The following is a 21,647-nucleotide window of genomic DNA, read 5'->3' as shown; positions in this document are numbered from 1 at the left end:
GTATTCATGAGTTTGGACTGATGAAACTTGTTAAACCTGAAATGTTTGCTTGTTTCTTTTATCTTTTACATATTATTACTCTGGAATGTAAAATACAAACTTACACAAATAAGTTTTAAAGAATCTCTTAAAATATTGAACTAATCACTTATTTCCATTCACCGTTAAAGTTTCAGAAAAATATATTCAACTTGTTGAAATTTTAACATTAAAGTACCCATTAAAATCAAATAAAATATCAAAATCCAAATTATATTAATCAACCCACAAATTGGCAAATTCAGTTAAACATGTATGTAGGTTCAATTGGACCCCATTGCAAGTTAAATTAAACCCGCAAATTTCATATTAGGTTCATGCAACCATGATCTATAGCGTGCGTTTTGTTTGCAAGAACAGAGTGACATGACAAATTTATTAGTACAAGCATCTCCATGTCATCATTTATAGAGGTGGTTAAAAGTAACAAGAATAAACTGGTGCAGTCATCCAGGCTCTTGCAAACAGTCTAATCAGCCACTTGAAACATCACTGAACTTGAATACACAATCATATAGCCTCCCACCAAGAAACTGGGCAACTTCTGGATGCTTCACCTAATTGCATGCAACCAACCAACAGTTGGTTAAAATTCCACTATAAGCATAAAGGAACAGAAAACAAGTATAAACTGTTGCTAACCATTCCAATCTTGAGATAATCACATTTAAATTGAGCATACAGGTTTGCCTCGATTCCTCGGCCCTGCCAACAAATTCAATATCAGATAATAGTGATATAACAAGTGCTTACGTGAACTTTGTAACATTTGTGTGCATCTGTGTATGTTTGGTGAATACTCACCATTCCTTCCAAAACTACTAGGTCAGCATCACTTGCCAGGTAAGCAAGCTCCTGGGACACACTAGAGAGATCAATAACCTGTCATAACAATGAACTAATTATCATACGCAACATTAACAACACTGAACAACTTAAGAGACACATGATGAAACTGTGTATGAACTATGAAGCTATCAATCTCACTGTCTTACCGGCAAATCGTTACCAGAATTTGCAATCAAAAGATTCTGAGTATCAACACCCATGAGCTGTCCATTTTCATCTTTCAACTGGTAGATTCCATTAACATCAATATTAGCCACATTTGAATAACATGCGATATCAATAGAGTTACTGTGACAATCGTCAATTTCAGGTTAACCTCGTTAACTCAACTCCGTCAATTCAAACTTTAAGATCGTTGAATCTTTAACGCACACTTCATTACATTTAAACTAGGGTTTAAATGACGCTTAACACTTACTACATGTGTAGTCTTTCGGGATTTGCACCGAAACGCAAACGAGTTAACGCAAACGATTGACAAATAAACGACAAACGTCAAGACACTAATTATATGATTAATATGTGTTAGGATTATGTGCTATGTGATAATGGTATGGTCATGTTATCTTATTGTTCAAGTATGATGGAATATTCTAGAGAAAAACAACAATTGGAAGTTTAGGGACTAGAATGTAACTTGTTTGCTTATAAATATAACTTAAACTCTAAACCCTAACTATTATTATTATTATTAACCCTACGATCGGCTCTCCCCTTGCTCCCCTATCCACGGCTGCCGTCCACATAGATCACACACACACACATCAATTCAAGTCCTTGATCCAAGAACTAGGTGCTAGGAAGGTATACTTGATCACCTCTTACCTCCTTGTTGTGTAATTTTTATGTTTAATGGGTTATGTGAAAACCCTAAGTCAGCCGATTCTTGCATGTATATGATTGTGATGATTCTTGTTAATTGGATGATAGATTGATAACTAGTTTGATAGTATTGCATGTTAATTGTTGTGTCCTTGATTGAGAGTGTAAATAAAACCCTAAGCTTGCATGTATGTGGGATTGATATGCATGGATAGTAGTTATAGGGTCTAGGGGGTTATATGGATGCATGATAGTTCATAGGTTGTGATTATGTCGAGTTTTGATGTGAACAGATTCTGGACAGAATGTATATACGATGTTTAACTGACTGTAACGAAGTGTAAACGTGGAAATTGATTGAGATTGTGGGTACTGCAGTAAACTAGGTTGAGTCTAGTTTCTATGAAGTATAAATTCGTAATTTTTGGATAAGTGGAAGTATACTTTTATGATTTTACAAAAACGTGATGCAAAGCTGAGCTGTTAGACCTGCTGTTAGGTTATGTTGTAAATGTTATATCTCATGAACCACGAGACCAATTGGGTTGGTTCCACTTCTGGAAGTTGACTCACTGAGTTAGGAACCAAACCCAAGTGGTCTTGCATTTATTGGATTTTTCGTTTAACGGGAATTGCAAATAACATTCTGATGTGCATGAATCTGGCTGATAAAAGTTAGCTGTAATGTTTTGATCATTGTGAACAATCTATATGGAATAAAAATAAGATAAAATATGTTCTGGAAACCTAAGACATGTATGTTTCTGTGGTAATTTTTGGTGAATTAATTGGGACGTTATAATCGGTGAACTAGTACAATCTTTCGAGTAGAAATTCTGTCATAACGAAACTAGCTGCTGAGTTGTATAGGAATGCATGAAATATGATAATTTCTATATAATTGTTGTAATTTTGACCAAAATACCCTTGCGGGGAAATAGTTGCTAGTTGATTGCCATGAATTGACCAAATTACCCTTGCGGGAAATATTGGTTAGTTAGTCTTTGTTTGTTGACCAAATTGCCCTTACGGGAATTATTGCTAGTAAGTAGGTTATTAACACATGACACGGAAGTAATTGCTCACTCATATGTCGTATCACGATTGTACTTGTAGAGTCATACACAATACACAAACGAAACACGAAACATGTTACGTGCATAGGTATTATGTGCCGAGTCTAGAGACTCGTTAAACGTTCCGATACTTAGAAAATCTCCTTGTTGTTTTAGAACGCTAGAGAGTTTTCTACGACGCGCATCACTCGGTGATCTAGATCGGATATTCTTCGCAAACAGTGAGTTCACTTACCCCACTCTTAAACTGCTTTCAAATGTTTTTCCACTTGGGGGAGATAACATACTCCGATAAACATATTTTCTGAGATAAACGCATATGAAAGATTTTGTTATAAATTATATATCACTTGTAAAGGCTAAGCGGCATTTGTAACAACTTGAAGTCCCACACATCGGACCGGTTAATATTTGGAATAGCGAGTCACTTTTGGGTAGTACTACTGGGTTTGACAAACCCCACCCGACGTTATAGCTCAACTGGAGGTTGAGTGGGTGTAAATTTGGGCTAACACATACCATGGTCTGGATGACCTGGTGACGGGCACTTGATAAACAGTCAGCTTCGGTCGCGAACCACTTAGCAATACTTGTTGTATAGATTAGCTACCTATCGATATATAATTTAACATAACACTATCTGGTAATGCAACACTTAAACGTTGTAACATGGTTACACGCTCAAACGTCGTAACGAGGTTACGCAATACTTAAACGTTGTAACGTGGTTACACACTCAAACGCCGTAACGAGGTTACGCAACATTTAAACGTCGTAACGAGGTTACGCAAAACGCTAAACAATTTATCTTATCTTACTTGTGAACTCACCAACCTTGTGTTGACACTTTTAGTATGTTATTCTCAGGTAGCCGAGGCGGGCGCGCGGTTTAGGAGCATGCATTATTGAAAACACTTTTATTCTGCAAATTTAAACTTAAACAGTTACTTTTGGTTTTTAAGTCGTCCTGCGTGACGCAACTTTTGAATTAAGGTTTTACGCTTCCGCATTTACTTTCATTTAAACGTTTTTCTTTGGTTTGGTTATAACTAATGATTCCGATCCTGCCAGTTCACACCCTCTGACGGTAAAACTCCGTTAGTGGATTTTGAGGGTGTGACAGATTGGTATCAGAGCCATTGGTTATAGCGAACTAGAAGCCGCATGCATACTAGACTATAACCGCGACGACCCATTAGTTATAATAATACGCACTGCATAGGTTTGTGTAGTCTTGAAATCTTATCTCTTTACCTCTTTCGCTCATACGCGCGCGCATACACGGCTTACCTGTAGGAATGTCGACGCCACCCTCATCATCATCCGATTCGATGACGCATGCTCACGGGAAGGAACCGCAGTTACCTACTGCCTCGCCACCCCGTGTAGTCCCGGAACTCGAAGCTCCCGCACCAAAGAGGTACCGCCCATCCGGAGGCCTGTATGATAACGACGTTAGCTGGGAATGGTATCCCAACATGATCAGACGTATGGTCTACCGTGAACAAGTTCCCCCATTGCCTCACCCGAACCACCCTGGTTACCCTAACACTTTACCACCCATAACCGAACCTGTGGAACGAGTCCTCGCAGCTGTCGTTTCTTGTTTGGAGCGTGATGTGGGTTACATGCGCTACACTAGAGAAAATGTTGCTAGACTGTTTAAAGATGGAACCGAGACTCAAGAGGAGATTGCCCGCATGACAACGGCAATGAAAGAAATGCAAGAGACTAGTGAACAACGAACCAAGGTTATGATGAAGATGCAAGCCGAGATGATAGACTTGCAAGAACAACTCCAAGAAGCAAGGACCCGAACGGAAATAGCGTTAGAACGTTGCGATATCCTACAAACGCAACTCGATCAGAACGCAGCAGAACCTGAGGCCGAGCCCGAGGCAGAGCCTGAAGTAGAACCCGAAGTAGAACCTGAAGAAGATCCCGAAGAGGAGCCTGAGGAAGATCCCGAGGAAGATCCCGAGGAGGAACCCGAAGAAGAACCGGAGGAGGAACCGGCTGAGGAGGAGGCACATTCAGAGGTGTCCTCAGATGACGACATCTAGTGATGATGACACTTAGATGGAGGGGTTGTCTCCATCCAAACTATTATTTTTCTACGATTTTAAGGATTGATTGGAAATACTTTGTAGCGAATACAATGGTTTTAATCAAAAATTTTTATTTAGACTAATATGTGGTTGTGATGTGATTTTTTTTTTTTTCTTACCTACCTTTTATTACATGTATGGTGTGTTGTATATGAAAGAAAAATTCATGTTTAACATTTTATACTGTGATTCTAGGAAATGGCCGGAAGAAACGCTGGACGAGGACGAGGTAACATCAGCATGACTGCAGCTGAACTCCAAACCTTGCTGAATGACCATGTTGCTGCCGCTTTAGCTGCACACAATCAGAATCAAACAGGAGGTCCAAATGGAACGTGTACCTTCAAGAACTACTTAGACTGCAAGCCCAGTACGTTTAAGGGCACTGAGGGAGCTATAGGCTTCCTGCGTTGGGCTGAGAAGGCCGAGTCGGCCTTTGAGATGTGTAACTGTCCCCATGCCAATAGGGTCAAGTTTGCTGCTGGGACACTCGAGGATTCCGCCCTCACTTGGTGGAATTCGAACGTCCAGATCCTTGGCTTGGAACTGGCAAACGCGATGAACTGGGAGGAGTTCAAAAACATGATGCGAGAGGAATACTGTCCGAGGGAAGAAATTTCGAAGTTAGAGTCGGAGTTTTGGTCATTGAAAATGGTGGGTTCAGAGATTGAAGCCTACACCACTCGTTCGCACGAGTTGGCAGTGATGTGTCCGCGGATGGTGGATCCGCCGAGCAAAAGAATAGAGATGTACATTGATGGGTTGGCACCACAGATTCAGGGTATGGTGACGTCTTCCAGACCAGCCACGATCCAACAAGCGATCCGTTTGGCTCACAAACTAACGGATCAGGCTGTGACCCAGGGTGCGTTACCACCAAGGGGTTCGACTGTAAAAGCCCGTGACAACCCGAATAATGACCATGCCAGCAACAGCAACAACAGCAACCCGAACAGCGGGAAAAGAAAGTTTGACAACACCAGATCTTCATCCTCAAACCTCCCACCGCAACACTACCGGAAGCCCGAATTTACTCGGAGTTTCAACACTCAGAATCACAACAACAACAACGGTAACGGGCAGGTTTCGAGCGGGTATGCTGGGAAACATCCAAAGTGCAATAGGTGCAACTTTCACCATGTTGGGCAGTGTGACCGTGTCAAGTGTCAAAGATGCGGAAAGATAGGTCACCAAGCGAAGGATTGTAGAGTTGACCTTGTGGCGAAGGGTGCTCCTAAGCCACCGATGATGACTAAGGGATGTTATGAATGTGGACAGGAAGGTCATTTCCGGAAGGACTGCCCCAAGCTGAAACAGAACGACAATAACGGGGGTAATGGGAGTGGCAGTAACGGTGGAGGAAATGGCAAAGGAAGAGCGTTTGTGATTGGATCAGGTCAAGCCCGCAGAGATCCGCATGTGGTGTCTGGTAAGTTCCCTGTAAACGATTGTTTTGCTTCTGTTTTGTTTGACACTGGAGCTGATAGGAGTTTTGTGTCAAAGGCCTTTAGCCAACTTTTAAACCTTACTCCAACCCCGTTAGACGCTAAGTTTCCTGTTGAATTAGCTAACGGTAAAACTGTAATAACAACTCATATACTTGCGGGATGTAAGTTGAAATTGTCAGGTCATGTCTTTGACATCGACCTTATTCCTTTTACGCTTAGTAGTTTCGATGTCGTTGTCGGCATGGACTGGTTATCTGAGAACCGAGCGGAGATTATATGTCATGATAAGATCGTCCATATTACCACCCCTTCAGGCGAGATCATTTCGGTCCGAGGCGAGAGAAGCGGCATGACCACCAGCATCATTACCATTATGAAGGCACAGAAGTATTTAAGAAAGGGTCATCCGGCAATTCTGGCGCAGATTGTTGAGAAACCTGTGGAGGAGAAACGAATTGAAGACATTCCGGTTGTGCGAGATTTTCCAGAAGTCTTCCCGGAGGATTTGCCCGGACTCCCTCCTATTCGTCAAGTCGAATTTCAAATCGAGTTGACACCCGGTGCAGCACCCATAGCACGAGCCCCGTATCGGCTCGCACCGGCGGAACTTCAGGAGTTGTCCACTCAGTTGCAAGATTTGTTGGATAAGGGTTTTATCCGACCTAGCTCATCGCCATGGGGAGCCCCTGTCTTGTTTGTCCGAAAGAAAGACGGGACTTTCCGGATGTGCATCGACTACCGGGAATTGAACAAGGTGACGGTCAAGAACCGTTATCCTTTACCCCGAATTGATGATTTGTTCGACCAGCTTCAGGGATCGAGTTACTACTCGAAGATCGATTTACGATCCGGTTATCACCAGCTGAGAGTGCGCGAAGAAGATATTTCAAAGACGGCTTTCAGAACACGGTATGGTCACTACGAGTTTTCGGTTATGCCTTTTGGCCTAACCAACGCACCAGCCGTATTTATGGATCTCATGAATCGAGTATGCAAGGCGTACCTCGACAAGTTCGTGATTGTTTTCATCGATGATATTCTCGTCTACTCCAAGAACGAGACTGACCACGACGAACACTTAAGGATAATTCTGGAACTGCTGAAGAAGGAACAACTGTATGCTAAACTCTCGAAATGTGAATTTTGGCTTCGAGAGGTTCACTTTTTAGGACATGTGATAAACGAGAATGGTATCCATGTCGATCACGGTAAGGTAGAGGCCATCAAAAACTGGGAAGCACCTAAGACTCCGACTGAGGTGCGACAATTCCTAGGACTGGCCGGCTACTACCGGCGTTTCATCGAGGGATTTTCAAAGATTGCTCAACCCCTAACCGCTTTGACTCACAAGGGCACTAAGTACAACTGGGGTGACGCGCAAGAATCCGCTTTTCAACTGTTGAAAACCAAGCTTTGTAGCGCCCCTATTTTAGCCCTCCCCGAGGGAACGGAAAATTTTGAGGTACACTGTGACGCATCTATACAAGGTCTCGGTTGTGTGCTGATGCAACTTGAGAAAGTTATAGCCTACGCCTCTAGACAACTACGGGTTCACGAGAAGAACTACACGACCCATGATTTGGAACTCGGAGCTGTAGTGTTTGCTCTTAAGATATGGAGGCATTACTTGTACGGTACCAAGTTTACCATTTACACCGACCACAAGAGTCTCCAACATATCTACGATCAGAAAGAGCTGAACATGCGACAGCGTCGTTGGGTCGAGCTGCTTAAAGACTATGATTGTGCCATCAAGTACCACCCTGGCAAGGCCAATGTGGTGGCCGACGCCCTTAGCAGAAAAGAAACAGATAAACCCAGACGGGTGAGAGCATTGCAACTCACGATTCATGCCAGCTTACCCGATCAGATTCGCGATGCGCAACTGGAAGCTTTGAAAGATGATAATCTCCCATCGGAACTCATGCGGGGCATGAGCAAGCAACTTGAAACCAGGTCGGACGGGGTCCGATATTTTGAGAACCGGATTTGGGTTCCACGATACGGAGAGTTGAGAACTCTAGTGATGGACGAAGCTCACAAGTCCCGATATTCTATCCACCCCGGCTCAGATAAAATGTATCATGATTTAAAGGAACTTTACTGGTGGCCGAACATGAAAGCCGACATTGCAACCTACGTGAGCAAATGTTTGACTTGTGCCAGAGTCAAGATAGAATACCAGAAACCATCTGGTCTACTGCAACAGCCGGAACTCCCAATGTGGAAATGGGAACAAATCTCAATGGACTTTATTACGGGTTTGCCTAAGACACCGACGGGATGCGATACCATCTGGGTGATCGTTGACCGGTTGACTAAATCGGCACATTTTCTAGCGATTAAGGAAACAGACAAAATGGAAAGACTGACTCGTGTCTACATGAAGGAAGTAGTGTCGAGACACGGAGTGCCTGTCTCCATCATTTCCGACCGAGATTCTCGTTTTACCTCACACTTTTGGAAGTCGCTGCAAAGCGCACTGGGCACACGTCTCGATATGAGTACCGCATACCATCCTCAGACAGATGGGCAGAGTGAACGGACTATCCAGACCCTGGAGGATATGTTGCGTGCATGCGTCTTAGATTTCGGAAAAAGTTGGGAACCCCATTTACCCTTGGTAGAGTTTTCGTATAATAACAGCTACCACGCAAGCATTAAGGCAGCGCCGTTTGAAGCGCTGTACGGACGGAAGTGTCGATCACCACTCTGCTGGGCAGAGGTGGGTGATAGCCAAATCACTGGTCCGGAACTGGTACTCGAAACTTCGGAAAAGATTGTTCAAATCCGAAATCGCATGGCAGCAGCACGAGATCGACAAAAGAGTTACGCCGACAAGCGCCGAAAACCTCTCGAATTTCAAGTAAACGATCGAGTGTTACTCAAAGTCTCACCTTGGAAAGGTGTGGTTCGCTTTGGTAAGCGAAACAAACTTAACCCGCGATATGTTGGTCCGTACCGGATAACTGAGCGCATTGGTCCGGTAGCGTACCGACTGGATCTACCAACAGAACTCGGTGGCGTACACGATGTATTCCACGTATCAAATTTGAAGAAATGCCTATCTGATGAAACCCAAGTAGTCCCTTTGGAGGAACTACAAGTTGATGAACAGTTACGGTTCATTGAGGAACCAGTCGAGGTTTTGGATTGGGAAACCAAAACGCTCAAACACAGCAAAATTCCAATCGTTAAGGTTCGTTGGAACTCGAGACGTGGACCGGAGTTCACGTGGGAACGCGAGGATCAAATGATGAAAAAGTATCCTCACCTTTTTGAAGGGCTAACCAAACACCGGAAACCGCGAAACCCGGCAAACCGTCAAACATCACCGGAGGCTCTCATCACGACTTGACTCAATTTTCGGGACGAAAATTCTTTAACATGGGAATGATGTGACAATCGTCAATTTCAGGTTAACCTCGTTAACTCAACTCCGTCAATTCAAACTTTAAGATCGTTGAATCTTTAACGCACACTTCATTACATTTAAACTAGGGTTTAAATGACGCTTAACACTTACTACATGTGTAGTCTTTCGGGATTTGCACCGAAACGCAAACGAGTTAACGCAAACGATTGACAAATAAACGACAAACGTCAAGACACTAATTATATGATTAATATGTGTTAGGATTATGTGCTATGTGATAATGGTATGGTCATGTTATCTTATTGTTCAAGTATGATGGAATATTCTAGAGAAAAACAACAATTGGAAGTTTAGGGACTAGAATGTAACTTGTTTGCTTATAAATATAACTTAAACTCTAAACCCTAACTATTATTATTATTATTAACCCTACGATCGGCTCTCCCCTTGCTCCCCTATCCACGGCTGCCGTCCACATAGATCACACACACACACATCAATTCAAGTCCTTGATCCAAGAACTAGGTGCTAGGAAGGTATACTTGATCACCTCTTACCTCCTTGTTGTGTAATTTTTATGTTTAATGGGTTATGTGAAAACCCTAAGTCAGCCGATTCTTGCATGTATATGATTGTGATGATTCTTGTTAATTGGATGATAGATTGATAACTAGTTTGATAGTATTGCATGTTAATTGTTGTGTCCTTGATTGAGAGTGTAAATAAAACCCTAAGCTTGCATGTATGTGGGATTGATATGCATGGATAGTAGTTATAGGGTCTAGGGGGTTATATGGATGCATGATAGTTCATAGGTTGTGATTATGTCGAGTTTTGATGTGAACAGATTCTGGACAGAATGTATATACGATGTTTAACTGACTGTAACGAAGTGTAAACGTGGAAATTGATTGAGATTGTGGGTACTGCAGTAAACTAGGTTGAGTCTAGTTTCTATGAAGTATAAATTCGTAATTTTTGGATAAGTGGAAGTATACTTTTATGATTTTACAAAAACGTGATGCAAAGCTGAGCTGTTAGACCTGCTGTTAGGTTATGTTGTAAATGTTATATCTCATGAACCACGAGACCAATTGGGTTGGTTCCACTTCTGGAAGTTGACTCACTGAGTTAGGAACCAAACCCAAGTGGTCTTGCATTTATTGGATTTTTCGTTTAACGGGAATTGCAAATAACATTCTGATGTGCATGAATCTGGCTGATAAAAGTTAGCTGTAATGTTTTGATCATTGTGAACAATCTATATGGAATAAAAATAAGATAAAATATGTTCTGGAAACCTAAGACATGTATGTTTCTGTGGTAATTTTTGGTGAATTAATTGGGACGTTATAATCGGTGAACTAGTACAATCTTTCGAGTAGAAATTCTGTCATAACGAAACTAGCTGCTGAGTTGTATAGGAATGCATGAAATATGATAATTTCTATATAATTGTTGTAATTTTGACCAAAATACCCTTGCGGGGAAATAGTTGCTAGTTGATTGCCATGAATTGACCAAATTACCCTTGCGGGAAATATTGGTTAGTTAGTCTTTGTTTGTTGACCAAATTGCCCTTACGGGAATTATTGCTAGTAAGTAGGTTATTAACACATGACACGGAAGTAATTGCTCACTCATATGTCGTATCACGATTGTACTTGTAGAGTCATACACAATACACAAACGAAACACGAAACATGTTACGTGCATAGGTATTATGTGCCGAGTCTAGAGACTCGTTAAACGTTCCGATACTTAGAAAATCTCCTTGTTGTTTTAGAACGCTAGAGAGTTTTCTACGACGCGCATCACTCGGTGATCTAGATCGGATATTCTTCGCAAACAGTGAGTTCACTTACCCCACTCTTAAACTGCTTTCAAATGTTTTTCCACTTGGGGGAGATAACATACTCCGATAAACATATTTTCTGAGATAAACGCATATGAAAGATTTTGTTATAAATTATATATCACTTGTAAAGGCTAAGCGGCATTTGTAACAACTTGAAGTCCCACACATCGGACCGGTTAATATTTGGAATAGCGAGTCACTTTTGGGTAGTACTACTGGGTTTGACAAACCCCACCCGACGTTATAGCTCAACTGGAGGTTGAGTGGGTGTAAATTTGGGCTAACACATACCATGGTCTGGATGACCTGGTGACGGGCACTTGATAAACAGTCAGCTTCGGTCGCGAACCACTTAGCAATACTTGTTGTATAGATTAGCTACCTATCGATATATAATTTAACATAACACTATCTGGTAATGCAACACTTAAACGTTGTAACATGGTTACACGCTCAAACGTCGTAACGAGGTTACGCAATACTTAAACGTTGTAACGTGGTTACACACTCAAACGCCGTAACGAGGTTACGCAACATTTAAACGTCGTAACGAGGTTACGCAAAACGCTAAACAATTTATCTTATCTTACTTGTGAACTCACCAACCTTGTGTTGACACTTTTAGTATGTTATTCTCAGGTAGCCGAGGCGGGCGCGCGGTTTAGGAGCATGCATTATTGAAAACACTTTTATTCTGCAAATTTAAACTTAAACAGTTACTTTTGGTTTTTAAGTCGTCCTGCGTGACGCAACTTTTGAATTAAGGTTTTACGCTTCCGCATTTACTTTCATTTAAACGTTTTTCTTTGGTTTGGTTATAACTAATGATTCCGATCCTGCCAGTTCACACCCTCTGACGGTAAAACTCCGTTAGTGGATTTTGAGGGTGTGACAGTTACAGCTTTAGTACCTTTGATATGATCTCCAGTAGCTCATGATAAGTTACATCATTGATTGATGGTAGGTCATTAGCTGCCAACACAACCTGCATCATGAAATCCAAAATAGCATCATTATTTTCTCTATTTACAACACAGTCCATAAAGTTTTGGGAAACTGGTAAACAGACCATAGACTTTATTAGACTATACGGAGCCGTAGTGTAACAAACAATCAATATATTTTGATTTGTGCGTGTCATCCTTTTGCGCGGTATAAAAGTTGGGGGGGGGTAATATTATCTGTATCTTCCCAATTTTATCGAATGTCCCTGAAGGGACATGCTTAATCTATAGATAATTATCCTTTTTGGTTTATTTAGGTATTAAAAGCAAGTTGCTCTTAAGCCTTCATGGAGACATGCATTCCAAAATCCTAGCTGCTCACAATCACCAGTAGAAATCCTGACCGCCAGAACAGAAGGGCCACTCCCAAACCCTAGAAGAAACAACTTGCTCTCTTAAACCCTACGGCTCATAACAGTCCTAAACTCTAAACAACATGCTTTCTTAAACCCTAGCCGCCACTATGGGCTGCTTTCAAACCTTGGCAGAAGCAACATACTTTCCTAAACCTTAGCCTTTCACTACCAATAACTGTCACCACAAGCCGCTTCTAACCATCATCACAATGGCTAATTTTCTTCTACCACAAGCAAGAAAATGACAAACAACTCCCATAAGCTCGCCTTTACCCTATATTCCATGCCCAGACAAATCATGTGGAAGTTGATTGATAATCAAATTACAAATCCGTTGCGAACTCCTACATTTCTCTCTCTATAATTAAAGCTACAGGTCGTTCACCTTCCTAATTTGTTGGAGCGTATTAAACCAGTTATATATTTAAGGAATAACAACAGTATACAGGTAGCCTTTACTTTATGACAAATTTCATGCAAGATAGGATAGTCTATAATGCATCTATCAGTAATAAGAAAGTTTATACACAGAGCCTTACATAACCATATGACACACACAACAGTATACAAGTATCCTTTACTTTAAGACACCTTTATTCACCCCTTGGTCAGTGATAAAAGTGAAGCCTAGGTATCTTCTGTTGCATATCTAGTCGGTGTTCAAATCTAGTGACCAGAGATGGTATAAAACTCTGATCAAGCCATTGATGTCTGAACAGGGCAAATTTGTCTATTAACAAGGGGGCTCGGTGATCATCTATGTTAATAAATTTTCTATTAATTAGTTTTCTTGTTAATCAAGATTACTTGTTGGCTACTTGGCTATGCTAAGGTTTTAGGATTAAGTTTACAAATCCTTTTAATATTAAGAGGGTATTAAGGTTAAAGGTTTTTCTTATGCCAAGAAGTTGGTACTTTCGTTGTTTTCTTTTTGATATTAATAAGAACTGATCTGGTCAAATCAATGAGGGTGAAGTAAACTGAGTTATAGAGCAGAAAATTATTCAGTTCGACAGCCCACCTGTGTCCCACAACGAAGCAATTCAAAAAGGGCAATACCGCAATATAACCAAGATAATATCTGCACCAAGTCACTATTTTCTGAATTTACAAAAGTCTATAAAGTTTTGGGAAATTGGTAACAGACCATAGATTTTATTAGACTAGAAGGTATCTACGTATAATATTAAACTCTATATATGGAGCCTCTGTGAGTCTGTGTAACCCTATTATACACACAATCAACATATGATCATCCTTTTTGGTTTATTTTGGTATCAAAACCAAGTTGCTCTTGAACCTTTATGAAGACAACATGCTATCCTGCATCCTAGCCGCTCACAACAGCAGCCCCAAAACCTCCACACAGCAGAGAGCGCTACCCAACTCTAGAATAAACAACCTGATCTCTTAAATTCTAGAAGAAACAACCTCCACTCTTAAACCCTGGAAGCTTACAATAGTCCTAATTCCTAACCCTTGAACAACAAGCTCTCTTTAACACTAGCAAACCTTGCTGCTCACTACCAGTTACTAAAAACCTAGACGTCACCACAAGTCGGTCATGACCATCATCACAATGGCTAATTTGTTTTAACCACAAGCAAGACAACGCCAAATAACTCCCACAAGCTTGCCTTTAACCTATCTTGTGTGCCTGGCCAAAGCATGTGGAAGTTGATTAATGATCAAATTGTTGACATCTTATACAAATTTGTTGCCAACTCCTACATTTCTCTCTTTATGATTCAGGCTATAGGCCATTCCTCATCCTAGCTTGTTGGAGTGTATTAGACTAGTTATGTATTGAAGAATGACACTCTGGAAGACATCTATTAGTAATATCAAATTCTATACATAAAGCAGTAGAGCCCCATGTAACCTTATTGTACACACAAATACAAGTATCCTTTACTTCATGAAAAATTTATTCACCACTTGACAGTGACAAGATGTGACCCTTAGGCATCATATTTTGCATATCTAGTAGGTTTTCAAATCTAGTGTATGGAGGTGGTAGAAAACTCTTTACTAAACTTTGATACCTCCATAGGCAATTTTGTGTATTTACGGGCGCTTAGTGATCACCTTTTACTATTTAATATTGATAAATTTTCTTTTGATTCATTTTCTTGTTAAGCAAGATGTCTTGTTGGCTACTTGGGCTATGCTAAGGTTTTAGGGTTACATCCACAAGTCCTTTAATATTAAGACTTAAGAGGGTCTTAAGGTCAAGGGTTTTATATGCAAGAACTTGAGTCTTACTATTTGTGTTTTATCTTGATTTGTAGGAACTTAAGCTAGGATCACTACTTCTTGACTTGTAGGAACTGTCTTGGCACTGTCTTTGTTTTAAGTTTGATTTTAATAATTACCGGGGCGATGAATTAGAACGTTAAAACCTTCAAATTCAACGGATTTAAAGCATAAATGTGGTTGCATAAGATAAAACTAACAAGAGAAGTAGGAGAAACTGTTTTTCAAAGATTATGGCCCACACTGAAGTATACATGCATAACATGGTCAAATGCTACCTTTCCATTCCTATGCAAAGGGTACATACATAAGATAAAACACAAATAGTGAAGCGTGAAACAGTAAATACATTTTTTTTGGAGGGATCAGTTTATTAAAACTTAATTATCTGCTAGGGAATCAATAATGCAGAAGCAAACTGAGTTATAGAGCATAACAGTGTTTAGTTTGATAACTTACCTGTGTTCCACGACGAAGCAATTCTCTAGCAAAGGGCAATATACCCAAGATAATATCTGCACCAGAGTTGTCAACAAATATGACAGCCTGTCATGATAAATATATGTAAGAGACATGCATAACGAAGAGACAGATTTAAGGAACGGCTTGGTTATAGGACGAATCCCGGTAGAACTAACCTTTTTCCAAGGTTTCTTGCTCCATTTTAAAAGGAAAGTATCTAAATCATCAATAACCCAAGGTCGTGGAACAATGTTTTGACAGCTAGCCAAAAATGACATTCCATCCTTAGAGAATAACTCTGCAAGCTTCAAGAATAAGAAAAATGTTACATTGTCAATTATAACAGAGCTCAAATTATTCTTCATATAAAAATCAGATATTTACTGTGTCAGGAGCATGTAATGCATGAGTTACAATTCAATAGATGACTAAAATTTATGTCCGTGTAGAATGGTGGAATAAATGGTTTTATTAGTGAGAAGCATTCGGTTACCGTTGCAGATCCCAGATCAAATATGTTCCCTGCAAATATCCCCCTGACCAAATTCTCCACTCGCTTTGGTTCTTCCTCAATAGCATCATTTAAATTGACAACATCCTTAAACAAGGTAATTGCTTTGGCATTTTCTTCATCCTAGTGCATCAAACCCAAGCAATTAAAAACCATTTCTACATTTAAACTTACTCAAAAACTATATATGTTATAAAAAAACACACACAGATAATTGTTGAGTAATGACTAGGTAAGGTTAATAATATATCCTCCCTCACCTTAACCTTCTTGAATATGTCTCTGAAACCAACCTCTCTGAGGATAAGCTCACGTATACGACAAAGAAGCTACAATGATATAATTATTAAACCAACAGTATAAATGTTAGTAATAGGATTCATGTAACCCTAAACAACCTTTTAATAAAATTGTAATATTTAGGGGGGGTTACATAATAAGTTAGTTAGGTGGTATTGGTGTAATAATAATACTGACTATGCAATCAGGTGTGGGTTTCAGGATCCTTGTTGAAATCCTCTAGTATTTCAGCATACCTTAACAATTGGGGAAAAAGTAAGAACTAATTATTATGAATAAACTAATTGAATAATAAGTAAAGTAAAGAGGACCTTTGGCGGGCGCATCAGGGACAGTTTCTGCTCTCTTCCTGTGAACTGAGATTGAAGATGATAATAATAATAATGAATGAATTAGAAGAATGATTGGTGTACTTGAAAGAAGGAATGGAATTGGCGAAGAGGTTGAGCTCAATGGCTTCTTAGGGTTATCAGCAACGGGAACGGAACCATCTCTCCATATTATTATTATTATTGGAAATAGTGGTGGCCTTTTGTTTTCATAAATTTTTGACCTGGTCATGTAACTTCTCCTTTGGTCCTTGTACTATGAGATTTTAACACTTATATTCTTCACCAACTCAACGCATGACGCATCTATCTTGGAATATCCATTCCACCACATTATAGGTTGGTTGGTTGGTTGGTTTGAAAGATGAGGAGGAATGAATCACTTCATTTTTAACACTAATTTTGAAATTAGTAACTAACATCAACACTACTTCCTTCTTGTCGGTGAAATATACGATTAGAGTGACAATAATGGAGTTCGTCAAATTTTGGTTAATCACTGTTGTTTCCTTTTCTCCATGTTTTGTGTTGTAATACATTTTCTTGTTGGTGTTGTTTATTGTGTAATTCAACAACCGAAGACACAGAGCTAAAACGAATGGAGTCGGGCTAATGGGAATGCTGAAGTAGCTTTTTGATCGATTGGTTGGGAGTTACGGTATGGATCCTTGTACTATGAATGAGATGTTAACAATTACACACTTCGTGTTCTTGACAAAGATGACAATTCACAATATGTTACTGTATGTTGAAGCATGTACGTTACAATGTCATTGAACTATAGATTGGTCATAGGCATGCCATTGAACTATAGATTGGTCATAGGCAGTTTGTTTTTCACGTGCCAGTTGTGTGGAAAATTAGAATTGAGGCGTGATGTGCCTGGTGCATTATGTGTTTGTAATTTTGTTGTGAATAAATAATCCTAGGCATGTGTCTCAAGGTAGAGTCTGATCTTGGACTTGTGTTCTAGGATATATGGAACTTTGCATGGAGTTTTCTGCTCTAAAATGAAAGGTCTAGTATGGAGCATGTCCTATGGATAGAAGAGTGTAGTTCAAAGCATGTGCTTTTAGAATGAAAGGTGTGATTAGAGCGTTTCCTCGAGGAGAAGAATGGTCATGAGCATGTGCTCCTAAACAAAGATGTAGCTCGATTTTTGTGTGTTATAACGATGAGGGGCGTGGATGAGTTTTCACTTCAAAATAGAGTATTTGGTTTGGAGTATGTGCTCTAGAGTGTAGATTTTCACTTGATTTTAGATATTACCCATGTATATATTGGTTTGACGGGGTTGATATGTTAAGATAGCTCGTAACATGAGTACATGAAAGAACTATAGTACATAAATGTGACGTCTTAAATCACAGTTGTTTGTGAGTACATTTATTATGATAGTTACATATAGGTTGCTATCACCCTAGACATAAATTTATTAAACTTTTATACGTTAACATTACAAAGGGTATGTTTTCATGATTTATATTGTCTAGTGCAAACATGTTAGATTTATTAAGTATGTTCTTTCATACTTGTCATGTGTTGGTCGATACACAACATTTTCCTTTAAAGAATTTCTATATACTTGGTATATTATGTACATCATAGTAATCCTACTACCACATATGATGATCATAAACCAGTCACACACCCCGTATTAAAATTGAAAGTCATATTATAGGAAATATCTTGTACATATGATAGTTAAGATACAAGTTGAATGGCTAGCGTGTACGATTATTCTTGTGAGATTTAAGATATCTCATAAGTCATTAATGAACTTGTTAGAATGGATGAAGATCTAGGAAAATGTTTCTTTGAAAATTTAAAGAATTGAATATAGATTCAAATCCAGGTAGAGAGTAGGGATGATCGTTTTCGATACCGTCAGTATCAAGTTTTGAATTTTCGGTACCTAGATTTCTTGAATTTTGCATGAATTATTGGTGCCGAACATTTTGGTACCGATACTAGTACAAAAAATTTACAATTTTCGGTACCAGTATTTTCAATACATGTACCGGTCGATACCGATCTTAACATACTAGAGTGAGAGACCATCGATTACTTATTAATTTTATTTAATTTAACTACTTTATATAAACATATACCAACTTAAATAGTATTTAATTCAATCTTAAGTAGTTTAAATAGTTTTTTTAACGGGCCAATGCCCATGAAAACCCATTTCCACCAAAACCAAATGATATGGACATATATCAAACCTATGTCAAATGACCAGTAATAATTTCTATTTATCAAAAAGAATTAAAATAAAAAAATTTACAGCTTTTATTTTCCCTGTATACAAGTCCGCCGGAAAACTAATAATAATAAAAACTGACCGGATATAACAGTTTAGTTCGGGAATCGGTTCGTGTCGTGTCGGGTTCAAATATTTATTGTAAATTAAGCTCCAAGTAAGTCCCGAAGAGAAAGCAGTCAGCTCCTAAGGTAATTCTTGATACAATCTTTGCATTCTACACCGTATTTATTTAGGTGATTTTATTTTGGATTTTTATTGTAGAATTCAGTTACATGGCATGAATTTTGTTTAATGATTAGGGGTTTTGGGGCTGAAGGGATATCAAGTAGTTAATTTTTGCAATTATCAACAATGCACACCACATGTTTGTTAAGTGCAAATCAGTGGTCATACCAGTATGTTTACTATCTTTTCATTTCAGGGTAGAAAAAATTGTGTTACAAAAACAACTTTTTTAATGCTTACTTATACACATGCTTTGCCTTCCGATAGAACACGAGCAGGTAAGTTCTTACAGTCCATAAAAGAAATTTTTAGAAACAAATTTAATCTGGTTATTATTTTACATTCTAGTGCAACAAAGGATTCATGATACAAACTCATATGTATTCCGGTATACGATATACCCGATTAAGATCTTCTACACCTATATATAATCAGAACCGAAACTCTTCAGCTAGACCGAAGTATCTGATATTCCCCTACCCACTTACCTGAATCATAAACGGGTCACTCAATTTTATCGGTTAACGGTTACTTTTGACAGGATTACCTACTTACGAATGAATCGATTCGGTTTATGTTTCGGTAAATAAAAAGGGTTTTGTCGAAGCACGAGATGAATCTGACCTGATCCATGACGATGTTTCCACGGATTTCAAGATGAACGAACCACGTCTTGATCTTCTTCTCCGGCTGGTTGGGATCTGCAATGACTTTTTGGGGGTGTGGAGGTGACCGCTAAGAAATCTCCAGGATCTCTTGTTCACAGACACAAAAATATGGTGGTGGCTCTTATTGAGAATGACCAACCCCTAATAAGGAGGTGGAGACCTCGTTATATAGGGAGCCTCATGGCCACCATCATGGTACCCTAATGGGCCTAGCCCAGTTAGGGTTACCTCCACAAAACCCCCTCAGCCCAATAACATTGTATTAGTCCATATAATAAAATAAGCCAAACATAATAAATTAGGGTCGTAAAACCGGGTTTAGTACCATACCCCTACAAGCCCCCCAAGTCCAGCGTTGCTCCTGGGCGCGCAAGCGTTTAGGTGGAGCGCTGGACTTTATGAGGTGTGTTAGGGCGTGAGGCGGTTTTTTCCCTTTTCTTCGGCCTTATCTTTATTGTCTTTGAGTTTTGGGAGGTTTTCTTCATGATGGTGACGTGTTGTGGTTTTTATGATAATGATGGTGCACTAGCATGAATAAGATATAGCACGCCGAATAATAAAAGCCTGCGCGCGAGGCGACTTACGAGCTATGAGAATAATAAAGCTTGCGCGCGAGGCGACTTATGAGCTATGAGAATAATAAAAGCTTGCGCGCGAGGCGACTTACGAGTTATAAGAATAATAAAGCTTGCGCGCGTGAGGCGACTTACGAGCTGTAAAAATAATGAAGCCTGCGCGCGAGGCGACTTATGGATCTATGAGAATAATGAAGCCTGCGCGCGTGGCGTCTTACGAGCTATAAGAATAATAAAAGCTTGCGCGCGAGGCGTCTTACGAGCTATAAGAATAATAAAAGCTTGCGCGCGAGGCGTCTTACGAGCTATATGAATAATAAAGCTTGCGCGCGTGAGGCGACTTACGAGCTGTAAAAATAATGAAGCCTGCGCGCGAGGCGACTTACGGATCTATGAGAATAATGAAGCCTGCGCGCGTGGCGTCTTACGAGCTATAAGAATAATAAAAGCTTGCGCGCGAGGCGTCTTACGAGCTATAAGAATAATAAAAGCTTGCGCGCGAGGCGTCTTACGAGCTATATGAATAATAAAGCTTGCGCGCGTGAGGCGACTTACGAGCTGTAAAAATAATGAAGCCTGCGCTCGAGGCGACTTACGGATCTATGAGAATAATGAAGCCTGCGCGCGTGGCGTCTTACGAGCTATAAGAATAATAAAAGCTTGCGCGCGAGGCGTCTTACGAGCTATAAGAATAATAAAAGCTTGCGCGCGAGGCGACTTACGAGCTATAAAATGATGATAATGACTGGCCCACAAGGGCCTCCTCCGAGCAGGATGAATATCCCGGCCTGTTTTCAAAATAATAATGGAGGCACAAATGGCCAGATAATAATAATGATGTCATAGGTGTTTGTGCGGCTCGTAGCCGAACCTGCAAAAACATGACAACTAAAAGTGGATGTATTGCATGGTTCCCATCCTCGGGCAAATTATGAGGTGTGCCCAACCTTTAAGCTTGGCGCGTGGCCTATGGGTTTATGAGGATTCCCAACCTTTAAGTTTGGCGCGTAGCCATATGGGATATTATGAGGATTCCCAACCTTTAAGTATGGCGCGTAGCCATATGGGATATTATGAGGATTCCCAACCTCTAAGTATGGCGCGTAGCCATATGGGATA

General features: G+C 39.9%; 2 pseudogenes across 1 annotated transcript; both read right to left on the bottom strand.

Annotated features, from left to right (window-relative positions):
- Positions 1–254: 254 nt before the first annotated feature.
- On the bottom strand, positions 255–16,791 carry LOC143561685 (damage-control phosphatase At2g17340-like; annotated as a pseudogene). The gene is made up of 11 exons (XR_013140357.1): positions 16,777–16,791; positions 16,643–16,727; positions 16,426–16,494; positions 16,148–16,288; positions 15,831–15,959; positions 15,652–15,738; positions 12,487–12,561; positions 1,035–1,112; positions 844–921; positions 682–744; positions 255–596 (listed from the first exon to the last, which is right to left on the bottom strand). The product of XR_013140357.1 is annotated as a damage-control phosphatase At2g17340-like (transcript).
- On the bottom strand, positions 12,682–12,796 carry LOC143561686 (U6 spliceosomal RNA; annotated as a pseudogene).
- Positions 16,792–21,647: the final 4,856 nt, after the last annotated feature.

Source organism: Bidens hawaiensis, unplaced genomic scaffold, assembly GCF_021521415.1.
Source record: "Bidens hawaiensis isolate Kalapana, Puna unplaced genomic scaffold, B.hawaiensis_p1.1 tig00020770_1, whole genome shotgun sequence".
Taxonomy (NCBI): Eukaryota; Viridiplantae; Streptophyta; class Magnoliopsida; order Asterales; family Asteraceae; genus Bidens; species Bidens hawaiensis.
This window is presented reverse-complemented; position numbering and strand designations above follow the sequence as displayed.